Below are 11,621 nucleotides of genomic sequence, written 5' to 3' on the forward strand. Positions count from 1 at the left end.
TATTAATGGTAGTACTACAGTGTACACAGGAGTCAGGACGTTAAGAACCATAGATAACGTCTTATAAGTTAGAGGTTGCAATTTTGCCCCAATAGATAATTTAAATTTAAAATATCTTAAACTAGACATTATTCATGTACTGACAAAGTTTTGGTTTAGAGATAAATCTTATAAGTTTGCTGAAAAATTTTAGGTTAAGTTTGCATCATAGGAATTGTGGAATGTTAGTAAAAATTAAGCATGGCCTTTTTATTAATAAAACTTAATATAAAAATACAAGGTGTAGCGTTTGTGTAGTATAGGTCTACCAGAATCTGATGGCAAAAAAAAAATTAAAAATTAGCGATTTACATATGGCAATAAAAGAAAAATTTCATCTGTCAACTAAAATTTCGAGGAATTGTTTTTGGTTTGGCTTCAAATTTCCTTTAAAAAGTGATGAAAATGTCGAAGAAAACTCTTCGATCGCAAGCAAGACATATTGTTTTCAATGTTTATCAAAGAATACTTGGTCAACAAGATGCAGAACATACACAATCATCGATATTGAGCCATGTGCAAGCGTTGACTGGTTAGTAGGAATGACACGTCTTGATAGTTTGGTTTATGGGATTTTTCGTGTGTATTATATTATGTACTTATACTAAACGTTGGTTTATTTCAGGGGTTTCTTATACTACAAATAAACTTGGATAGTTTTGATTTATAATTGATCAGAAACAAGATAAATGAGTTGTACACTGTTTATTTCTCTCAAATAGGGATCGATGAATGGCGAAAATCTTGTGAACATGTTATAAAAATTGAAAATCAGTTCATAGAACAAGATCGGTTAATTAAGATGCAGGAGGAAAGGTTTATTATAAATACTTCGTTGAAGACTTTTATATGGATGTGCAGTATTTGGAACCATTTTCAAGTTCTTAATTAATTAATAAACTCATGAACAGAGTAATTGGAGTTTTCATCTAAATTTCAAACCCCACATTGGATAAATTTTTATATTTGCATGTATCACACACAGAATCAGCCGCTATAAGGAAAAAAAAGTATCAAAACGTGTTACTCCAATTTCCCCAGTATTGCTAGCGTCAATTTCTTTTTTCCCTTTTTGCCATCAGATCCTGGTCGACCTATACTTTCTTTCATATTTTGATGTATGTGGCAACACAAATACCGGCGGTTAATAAAAGAAGAAAACGAATGTCACTCAAGACAGACTTCAGAGGAGTGAGATATGTATATTTTTTCCATGGGTTTTTCTATAAGAATATAAATTAACGACTCTTGTTTTGTGAAGAATAAACCAATGAACAAAGTTAAATATGGGTTATGATTTATTATAAGATAGAACATCCCATAATTGGTGACCCCGACGTGATGTGAAGTTTCCGACGTGACGTGACCACTTTTTGGACTCGCACTCCCAGTTGAGCACGGGCGACGAGGGCGCAACGACGAGGTGCGGCCCCCAATCGTGTCGCTCCAGGGCCAGGTGCGCCAGCAGCGCGATCGTCTGGATGGTTTTTCCTTTCACGAGTCATTTGTCGCATTTACAAAACGCTTCAACTAAATTATTGTGCATATATTGTTATTTGTTATATTTATATCTATTTGATATGACAACTTATATGTTTACTGTTTAGCTTACCTGTATACTAACCGTGTGATCTGCCACTGCACCTCTCTCACAGCTACAATTTTTTTTTATTATTTCATCTTGCTTGGTCGTGTGGTATAATGGCTGATAGGGAATTAGAACAACGATTACAACAGCTGACACTGAAGAATGCAGCTCTGCAGCAGAAACTGACTGATATTGGATCTACATCAGAATCAACACTCAAGTCTGAAGAGCAAGCGGTGTGCAAGGTAGCTGTCAAATTACCACCTTTCTGGCCTGACAAACCAGCAGTATGGTTTGGGCAGGTAGAAGCTCAGTTTGATATAGCGGGTATTGTTGGTGATAATACCAAATATAATTATGTAATAGGTAGATTAGACCAAAAGTTAGCTGGGGAGATTGAGGATATCATTACCAGACCCCCACCCATAGGCCAACGGTATAAAAAGGTAAAAGATGAGTTAGTACGGCGTCTTTCAATGTCAGAGGAACAGCGGGTACGCCAGCTTATTAGTGTAGAGGAGCTTGGAGACAGGCGACCTTCGCAGTTTCTGCGTCATCTGCGTTCGTTAGCGGGTAACACCCTTACAGATGAAAATATTTTGCGCCAGCTTTGGATGCGCCGTCTTCCTCAAAATATTCAGGCTATTTTAGCTTCGCAAACTGAACTGAGTCTGGACAAAATAGCAGACCTCGCAGACAAGATCACAGAGATATCAGGACCCAGCCACCAGGTGTACTCCTGTGCGATGCCAGCGCCTGCACCATCGGTACTGGATTCTTTAGTAAAGACAGTGGAAGATTTAAGCAAGCAAGTTGCATCTCTTACCAACTCGCATCCTCGCGGTCGCTCACGCAGCAAATCAATATCTAGACAGCGTTCTCGCGGTGCCTCACCTAGAAATCCAGATATGTGTTGGTACCATAGAAGGTTCAATAGCAGGGCAACCAAATGTACCAAACCCTGCAACTGGCAACCCGACACCTCGCCGTCGGAAAACAGGAAACACAGTCAGTAGACGCGGCGACTGATTGTTCTCATCAAAGCCGCCGTATTTTTGTTACAGATAAACATTCGAAACTCCAGTATTTAGTGGATACTGGCTCGGATCTCTGTTGTTTTCCTAAGCGTCTTGCAAAAAACCGTCGTGCTTCTGCAGATTTTGATCTAAGCGCTGCGAATGGGAGTTCTATTAAAACCTATGGCAACATATTTTTGCATCTTAACCTAGGTTTACGCAGGGATTTCCACTGGAATTTCGTCATTGCGGATGTTGACACACCGATTATCGGCTCCGATTTTTTAAGTCATTACAATTTATTATCGGACAGCCGAAGCAAATGTCTCTTAGATGGTAGCACTGGGTTATCTATCCCCACTTCCATTGCATCCTCCAGTCAATCCAGTGTCAAGACCGTTATTTCTAATAACTCTAGTTTAACACACATACTTACTGAGTTTCCTGATGTCACGCGTCCACCTGGTCTACCTAGAATCATCAAGCACAGCACCGTGCATTATATTAAAACTATTGAAGGTCCTCCTGTGTCGTGTCGTCCCCGTCGCCTGGCACCTCAAAAACTTACTGCTGCCAAAAAAAAATTTGAAGACATGGTTCAATGCGGCACAGCAAGACCCTCTAAAAGCGCTTGGTCGTCACCATTGCACATGACACCCAAAAAAGACAACACATGGCGTCCTTGTGGCGATTATCGCGCATTAAACGCTAGGACCATACCCCAGATAGATACCCCGCTCGTCATATCAATGATTTTGCCTGCAGCCTCGCTGGAGCTACTATTTTCAGCACTATTGACTTAGTGAAAGCGTACCATCAAATTCCTGTTTTTGAAGAAGATATCGCGAAGACCACCATCGTTACCCCGTTTGGCCTCTTCGAGTTTCCTTTCATGACCTTTGGGCTGCGCAATGCTGTCCAAACCTTTCAGCGTTTTATCGACGAGGTCACGCGGGGTCTCGATTTCTGCTTTCTTTATATCGATGACGTGCTTGTTTTTTCAGTGGACGAGAGCAGCCACAGAGAGCATCTGCGCGTCCTTTTTAAGCGCCTACAAGATTACGGGGTGGTGATCAATCCATCTAAGTGCATTCTTGGTGCCAGCGAGGTTGTATTTCTCGGATATCTCATTAACGCTAATGGTACGCGGCCTCCTCTGGACCGCGTTCAAAAGCTATTAGATTTTCCCCCTCCTGACACCGTGCAAGGCGTGAGGCGTTTTCTCGGTATGATTAATTTTTATCGCCGTTTCATCCCTCATGCCGCCAAGTTTCAAGCGCAGTTAGTAGACGCTTTAGTCGAGATTAATGGCAAAGGCTCTAAACCGTATCCATGGACGCCCGAGCTGTTGAGAGTTTTCGAAGACTGCAAGAAAAGTTTATCAGACGCCACGCTACTTACACATCCAGTAAATGATGCACCTTTGGGTCTTTTTACAGATGCTTCTAGCATGCACATCGGCGCCTGTTTACAGCAGTTGATCAATGGACAATGGTGCCCTCTGTCATTTTTCAGCAAGAAACTGACTCCCAATCAGTCGCAGTGGCCTGCCTACCATCGCGAACTTCTGGCGGTGTACGAAAGTGTACAGCATTTCCGTCACATTCTCGAGGTGCAACATGCAACCATTTTTACAGACCACAAACCATAGCTGTACGCTTTCGTACAGCGTCGAGAGAAATTGGCTCCCGCACAGCTCAACCAGCTTTCATTTATTTCGCAATTTACAACTGATATCAAGCACGCCCTTGATGGTAAAACCCTGAACATCGATTTAAAGGGGAAGGACGTAACTGTAAGTGTGGATCGCGTTAAACCAGCGTTCGTCGAGCAGTTTGTTTTTCCTTCAGCTCGCACACCTAGCTTTGTACCCGCTGGTCCTGCGTTGCCGTCATTACTCTCGCCTACTGTGGAAAATATTCCTCCAGTTTCTGCCCCTAATCCTGTTGTTACCAGGTCAGGCAGAACGGTTAGATTTAAGACTAGGTTAGATTTGTAAATATTAAGTTTTTCTTTGTAATGTCAAATATTTTAAGTTTTTTTTTATTTTATTGTTATATACTATAATTTTTCGCCTTAGTTTTTCTGTCTCCGTAGGGGGGTGGTGTAGCGTTTGTGTAGTACTTTCTTTCATATTTTGATGTATGTGGCAACACAAATACCGGCGGTTAATAAAAGAAGAAAACGAATGTCACTCAAGACAGACTTCAGAGGAGTGAGATATGTATATTTTTTCCATGGGTTTTTCTATAAGAATATAAATTAACGACTCTTGTTTTGTGAAGAATAAACCAATGAACAAAGTTAAATATGGGTTATGATTTATTATAAGATAGAACATCCCATAAAGGTATCCAGGTTTTTTTTTTACGTTACCTAACTGGAATTCAAAAATTATACAAATAGAATGTCAAACTCTGTTATAACGACAACGAAGGGACTACTCATATTTGGGCGTAAAAACCGATAGTCGTAACAGCCGATGACGTTGTTATTAAGATTTTGGTCAATACATATAAACGATATGTTGTCCTAAACGATGTCGTCATTTTGATTGTACTTAGGGATGTGACATTCTGCATAAAAAATCGATTTTTTCCTAATTTTTGAATTAATTTCAAAATAAACTTGAAAATAATATAGAAATTTTACCTAAAAATAAAATTTGTATTATGTTTCCTAAGACATCCGAGGTCCATTATGAGAGTACATCGTTTCCTTTTCCGCCCAAATTGCTAGTATCCGACCTTTTCCCACCACGTGACACCGTCGCCAGCGCCCAGCGTTTCAAACTGGAACTAACTTTTTACCGCGCTAAAGCAAGCCGCCAGAGTTCTTGTTCATTGTTTGTCTCATAATAAGAGAACCAGGAATAGTAGGAGAGCTGGCACCAATTTTTGGGCAGGTATTTGAGGCAAGCTGAAAACTTGTCACATACCTCTCCTATTATATTCCAACACGGAATTGCAGACCTGGCTGGTGAGTAGCGGGGCTAAATCAACCCCTACATTTTTTTAAATATAATTTTTTTTCCCCCAAAAATATATTTGAGGCAATACGCAATTTATATATGTTGCAGTGTAATACTTAATAAATACGAAAAAAAATAAGCCAGACAATTTAATCGGGGCTGTAACATTGCCAGACGCGTGCAAAAATTTTTTGCAAAAAATTATAAAAAATGTTTTTGAGGCAGCTTGAAATTTTAATGGAATGTTATTTGTAACTATAAAATTAGATTCCCAAAAAGACAGATCATTTCGGTAGGGCTTTCTACCTGCCAGGTGATCAAACAAATAATGGATGGGTACGGGCCTGTACTACTATAGACAAGCTGAAGTGTGAGAGAGAGCGCATTTCGACAGCTGTCTTTGTTCTTGCTTGCCGCGTTACTATTGGCTCTAGCGAGGCCACGTGACTTACAATAACCCATGAGGTTTCTAGTTAGAATTTCGGAGTAAAAAATAACAGTAGTTTCTTATAGTTTCTCTTTATCTTCATAGTTTCTTAACCCAGCCCCCAAAATTGTGGGCGTAGCAGGTCTTACAGGATATCTGGTTGTAATAAACAAATTTATCAAGGAGCCCCACCTATTATTAGAGACAGTTATGAGTGTCCTAAGCTAAAATAAGGGATTAAGATGCTTCTCCGAGCAAGATAAAAACGTCAAATTTGACTGTTTATATGTTCCTGTATCTGTTTTAGAACCGAAAACCGGATGCATAGTGATTGTATTACCGTTATCAATAAAATGCTGGGGCTCGTGAGAGTCAAATCATGAACTCTATGCCCAGAAGCCAAAAAAATTATTGTGGCTGTGCGTTTCGAGATATGAAATAAATTTTGCTCATCTAGTTTTAGGCTTTTCAATTAATTTATAACTATCCCCGCATCCCATACTGGCATTTACTGCGCGATTGGTCTAGCTATAGATAGGATTGAGCTAGCGCTTTAAGGATATGTTTTTCTAATTTATTAGATGAAATTTTAACATCGCTTAGAGCCTCACAAATTGATGCTATGTCAGATTTGTGAACTGAAATAGATATATAGATAATAGATTTAGATATATAGATATCTCTATTCTTAATGCCCACACGCTTCCTGGGGCTGATTGTGGTTCCGATCACGAACTCGTTATCGCAAAGATGAGGTTAAAGCTCAAAGCTGCTCGATCCTCCAAGAAAACAAGACAGATTGAAGTAGCAGATAACGAGAAATTCACTACAGCCACTGAGCGGAGTTGGACAGATTGGATAGTTGTAAACCACACCGAAGCTACACCAGACACGCTATGTGTTAAGGCTAAACAACTCATTCAAAATGCAGTCACGTAGTCCGGGATCAGAAACGCGCAAACGTCAACACTGGATGACGGACAGTACCCTTGCCCTTATAGAAGAGAGGCGCTTTAAGAAAGCCGCAGGAGCAGACATAAGAGAACTGAATCGGCTGTCTGCTAACATCCAAGCCTGCTGCAGGCGAGACCATAATTCCCACCTTTATAGCATTTGTGACGAACTTGAAAAACATGTTATGAAGCACGAGTCTAGAGATCTTTACCACAAAATTCGTCTAATTACTAAATCTCTACCTGCTAAAACCTGGGCTTTCGAGAACGACAAAAATGAAGTGGTAACAGAACTCGAACAGATCTCAGAAACGTGGAGGAGCTATTGCCAGTCATTGTTCCTGGATCCACAGTCGCGACTGTCTATAAGCACAGAACCAGAGCCAGAGAATTTGGAACCAGACATCCTTCTGTCCGAAGTAAGAACTGCCATAAAACTCCTGAAAAGCAAAAAAGCAACTGGTAGAGATGCAATTCCTATAGAGACAATTAAAGCCTTAGGAGAACGTGGCGACCAGATGTTTCATCTCATCTGCAATAAGGTTTGGCAGACAGGAGTTTGGCCTTCGGAAGGGACACACACCATATTCACACCCCTGCACAAGAAGGGCTCAACGAAGAAATGTAACAATTACCCCCTCATTGCTCTGATACCACACGCTAGCAAAATATTGTTACATATTCTCAACGAGCGCCTGAAAGCCTACCTCTCTAAGGAGATTGCTCCGGAACAGGCCGGTTTTGTCAAGGGGAAAGGCACTCGGGAACAAATTCTTATTTTACGCCAGATCGTAGAGAAGTCAAGAGAATTTAATCAAAAATTCAAAAATCATTTATTCACGTAGGTAACACATTGTACACTTGTGATTCGTCATTAAAGAAATAAATATTAATGCTTCTAATTTTACATTTACTGCCAGTTCTCAAATCAAGGGCGTAGAACGGAAGAGAAGAACTGGCAATAAACTCTCCGCCACTCTTTTTAATCGCCATGTTTTTTTTTTTTTTTTTTTACACAACGTTTGTAAGGAGCTGCAACCATTACACCATGTTCCACCATGACATTTTAAGTAATTAATAATAATAACATAAATAAAAACAAAGACTTGATATCAGCAGGAGGCATGGTGAAATAGGAGCACGCACTTACATTCTCGTGAGAACAACACGCAAACACATAGTCGAAATAATTAACATCACCGCATACACGAATTCAAGTACGACCAGTCACCACAAGTAGCACCCGTTCACGAGTATGACGCATGGCCAGCCATCGGCCCCCTCGCCATATTTTAGGGAGAGAGACAACCCGACGCATGGACGCCGCCACAAGCAATGACATTTAAGCGAGCATGACGATCCTTGAAATGTGGACTTGGCTACATAAGAAAATAATAATAATACTGAAATAATTGGATACCACATGGATCACGGTTTGTTCCCACTTTACATTAAAACAGTCGTGGATGTTGACGATCGCCCCAGAGTCTGGAAATGCAGCCGAGAGATTCAGTCGTGTTACCTATAATATATACTGGAGCAACTCATATCCAAGCACTAGGATCGTTTAAATATTCATTTATATTATAATAAGCCTTAGCAAGCAGTTTTACTTTAATGTACGATTTAAATTTATTTATTGACAACGCTTGTATCTCACTAGGGATTTTGTTGAAAAAACGTATACAATTGCCTTGGAAAGAATTACTCGTTTTATGCAGCCTTCTGGTTGGTGCGCTAATTTTGTCTTTATTACGAGTACTATAATTATGGAAGCTACTATTCTTTTTAAAGATATCTATATTTTTCCGCACATACAAAATATTCTCATAAATGTATTGACTTGCCAGAGTCAAAATATGTAATTCCTTAAATTTGCTTCGGACCGACTCCCGTGGGGACAACCCACAGATCGCTCTTATAGCCCGCTTTTGCACTACAAATATCGATTTAATGTCAGCTGCATTACCCCACAAAATAACACCATATGAAAATAGCTGAAATAAACAAGCTTTGCTGTGTTCTCATCCGTAAGATCGCGTATCTTTTTTACTGCGAACGCTGCGGAACTTAGCCTATTCGAAAGACCTTCTATGTGTCGGCCCCGCTGGAGTTTATTATCTAAAGTAATTCCCAAGAACACCGCATTATCAACAAAGTCTATTTCCTCGTCTTTAATTATTATTTGAGAATGACTACTTTTTACATTTGTAGTTACAAATTTAACACATTTTGTCTTCTTTTCGTTTAACTTAAGATTATTTGTATTAAACCAGTGAACTACACTGGAGATGGCACTGTTTACGTTATCAAGTGATGGATTTTGTCGTTTCACTTTAAATAAAAGCGAAGTGTCATCAGCAAACAGTACTATCTCGTGAAGCTCCTTTACAAGAAATGGCAGGTCATTTATATAGACGAGGAATAAGCCCGTGTTCATTTGCTTTGTTGATTTCTCAAAAGCATTCGACTCTGTGAGATGGCCGGTGTTGTGGAAGACTCTGCTAGACATGGGCACACCAAAACATCTTGTGCACCTTTTAAGACGGCTTTATGAAGAAGGCACAGCTTCAGTACGCACAGATGATGTCCTATCAGGTGATTTCCATCCTAGTGCTGGAGTACGCCAGGGTTGCATAATATCACCGCTCTTATTCAACGTGTACACAGAGCTAATAATGCGCATCACTTTGGAAGACTGGACAGACGGTGTAACAATTGGTGGATACAGAATTGCGAACCTGCGTTACGCGGATGATACCACTTTGTTTGCATCCAGTTCGCAACACTTGGAAGAGCTTCTGTCAAGGATGGAACGAGTGAGCCATGAGTTTGGGCTAAAGATAAATCGCAGCAAAACCAAGGTGATGATTATTGACCGTGCCAGAAAAAATTCGCCTCAAGTTACTCAAATCGCGAAAGAACGGCGATGGACAAGATGCAAAAAATATGGAGAAACAGGAGTATAACAAAAGCCACGAAGACCAGGCTCGTGAAGACACTTATATTCCCCATATTTCTGTACGCAGCTGAAACGTGGACCTTGCGAGATGTGGAAAAGCAGAAAATAGACGCTCTGGAAATGTTGTGCTGGAGGAGAATGCTTGGGGTTTCGTGGACCGAGTTTCGTACAAACGTCTCGATACTTCAAGAACTCGGTATTAAGCAGCGTCTGTTTTCAACAGTACAATCTCGCATCCTTACATTCTTCGGTCACGTATCTCGGCGTGGTGATCAGTCCATAGAACGCCTTGTCGTCCAGGGGAAGGTGGAAGGCACTAGACCGCGCGGAAGGTCACCTACGCGTTGGACTGACCAAATCAAGTCGGCCGTAGGAGACTCTCTCAATCAGTGCAGCAGGATGACCACTAATAGGCAACGATGGCAAAACGTCGTGAAGCGCATCACATCTGCCCCTACAACTACTTCCTAGCGATCACGACCGCTCTGTCAAGAGAGCACCAGATAGGAAGAATATAGATATCTATGCCAGATGATCCTTTATAAATAGGTTTGCTAAGTATCTAGCTACATCAGGAGCCGGGGAATGGACAGTTTATATTACTATGTTGACACCAATTTACCCATTTATACCAAATAGGGGCATATGTTTTCCTTGTTGAAGATCTCAAACATGACGTTGTTTTTCGTCTCGTGTTTTCCAGCCAAAATCAGCCACGCTTCCAAATGTAATTTCTGCCCTTGAGGAGGAGGTTGACCCGTTACGGTAATTATCAGGGTTTTGTTTAGATTCCGTATTGGTAGCGAGGGTGCAAGTGCTCGGCCTTTCAAATCCCGGCGCCAAAAAAGGCTTCCTCCACCTGGGTGCTATAATTATGAACTTCCCTTGAGATAAGTTGAGATGGTGCAGCACTCGAGGTAGAGGTACTGGCGGTGGAAATATCCACGCTAGATCGTATCGCCAGCATTTGCTGAAGGCGAGGTGAAGCAAGTGTTGGAGTCTAATAAGTCTAGCGACACATAACTTGCCACGACAAGAGCCTCTCGTGACGCGAAAAGATCTATTTCAGGGGTTCCCCATCGTCTGAATATGTCCGTGGTTGCCTCTTTCAAGAGATGCCATTTGGTGCCCTGCGATTGCGCGAGAGGTAATCGGCGTCCACGTTGTACATTCCCGGCAAGGAAGTGAGGGATAAGTACAATATTCAAACTGTCCGTCAGTGCCAGAAGATCTTTTGTCAATTTTAACAGCATTTGGGACCTTGTTCCTCCTTCGTTTTTTTATGTACGATACAACGACGCATGCCGTGACGACGCCACGCTATATCATGGTATATATATAGTCTATATGCAGTAGTGTGTACGGTGTGTGAATTTCGAAGTCACTGATTAAACGAATTAAGTAGTCACGATTTGAAATAAATTCGTAAATTATTGTATTTAAATGAAAATAAATGATTATTCAATAAATAGTCATCGTTATTTTAACAAAATAATGTCGATGTTTCACATCTGCCAGGCGTCCCGTGACGGCTCACATTTTTTATTTTCGTGATCATCAAAGTTGTGACTCTTTTGTCCTTGTTTTGAGTTGTATCGGTTACCAAGAAAGGGCGAAAGAGTCAAAAGACTAACCTGAGACGTTGAAGCTACAGGCGATTAAAAA

This window comes from Pieris napi, chromosome 3 (assembly GCF_905475465.1).
Source record: "Pieris napi chromosome 3, ilPieNapi1.2, whole genome shotgun sequence".
Taxonomy (NCBI): domain Eukaryota; kingdom Metazoa; phylum Arthropoda; class Insecta; order Lepidoptera; family Pieridae; genus Pieris; species Pieris napi.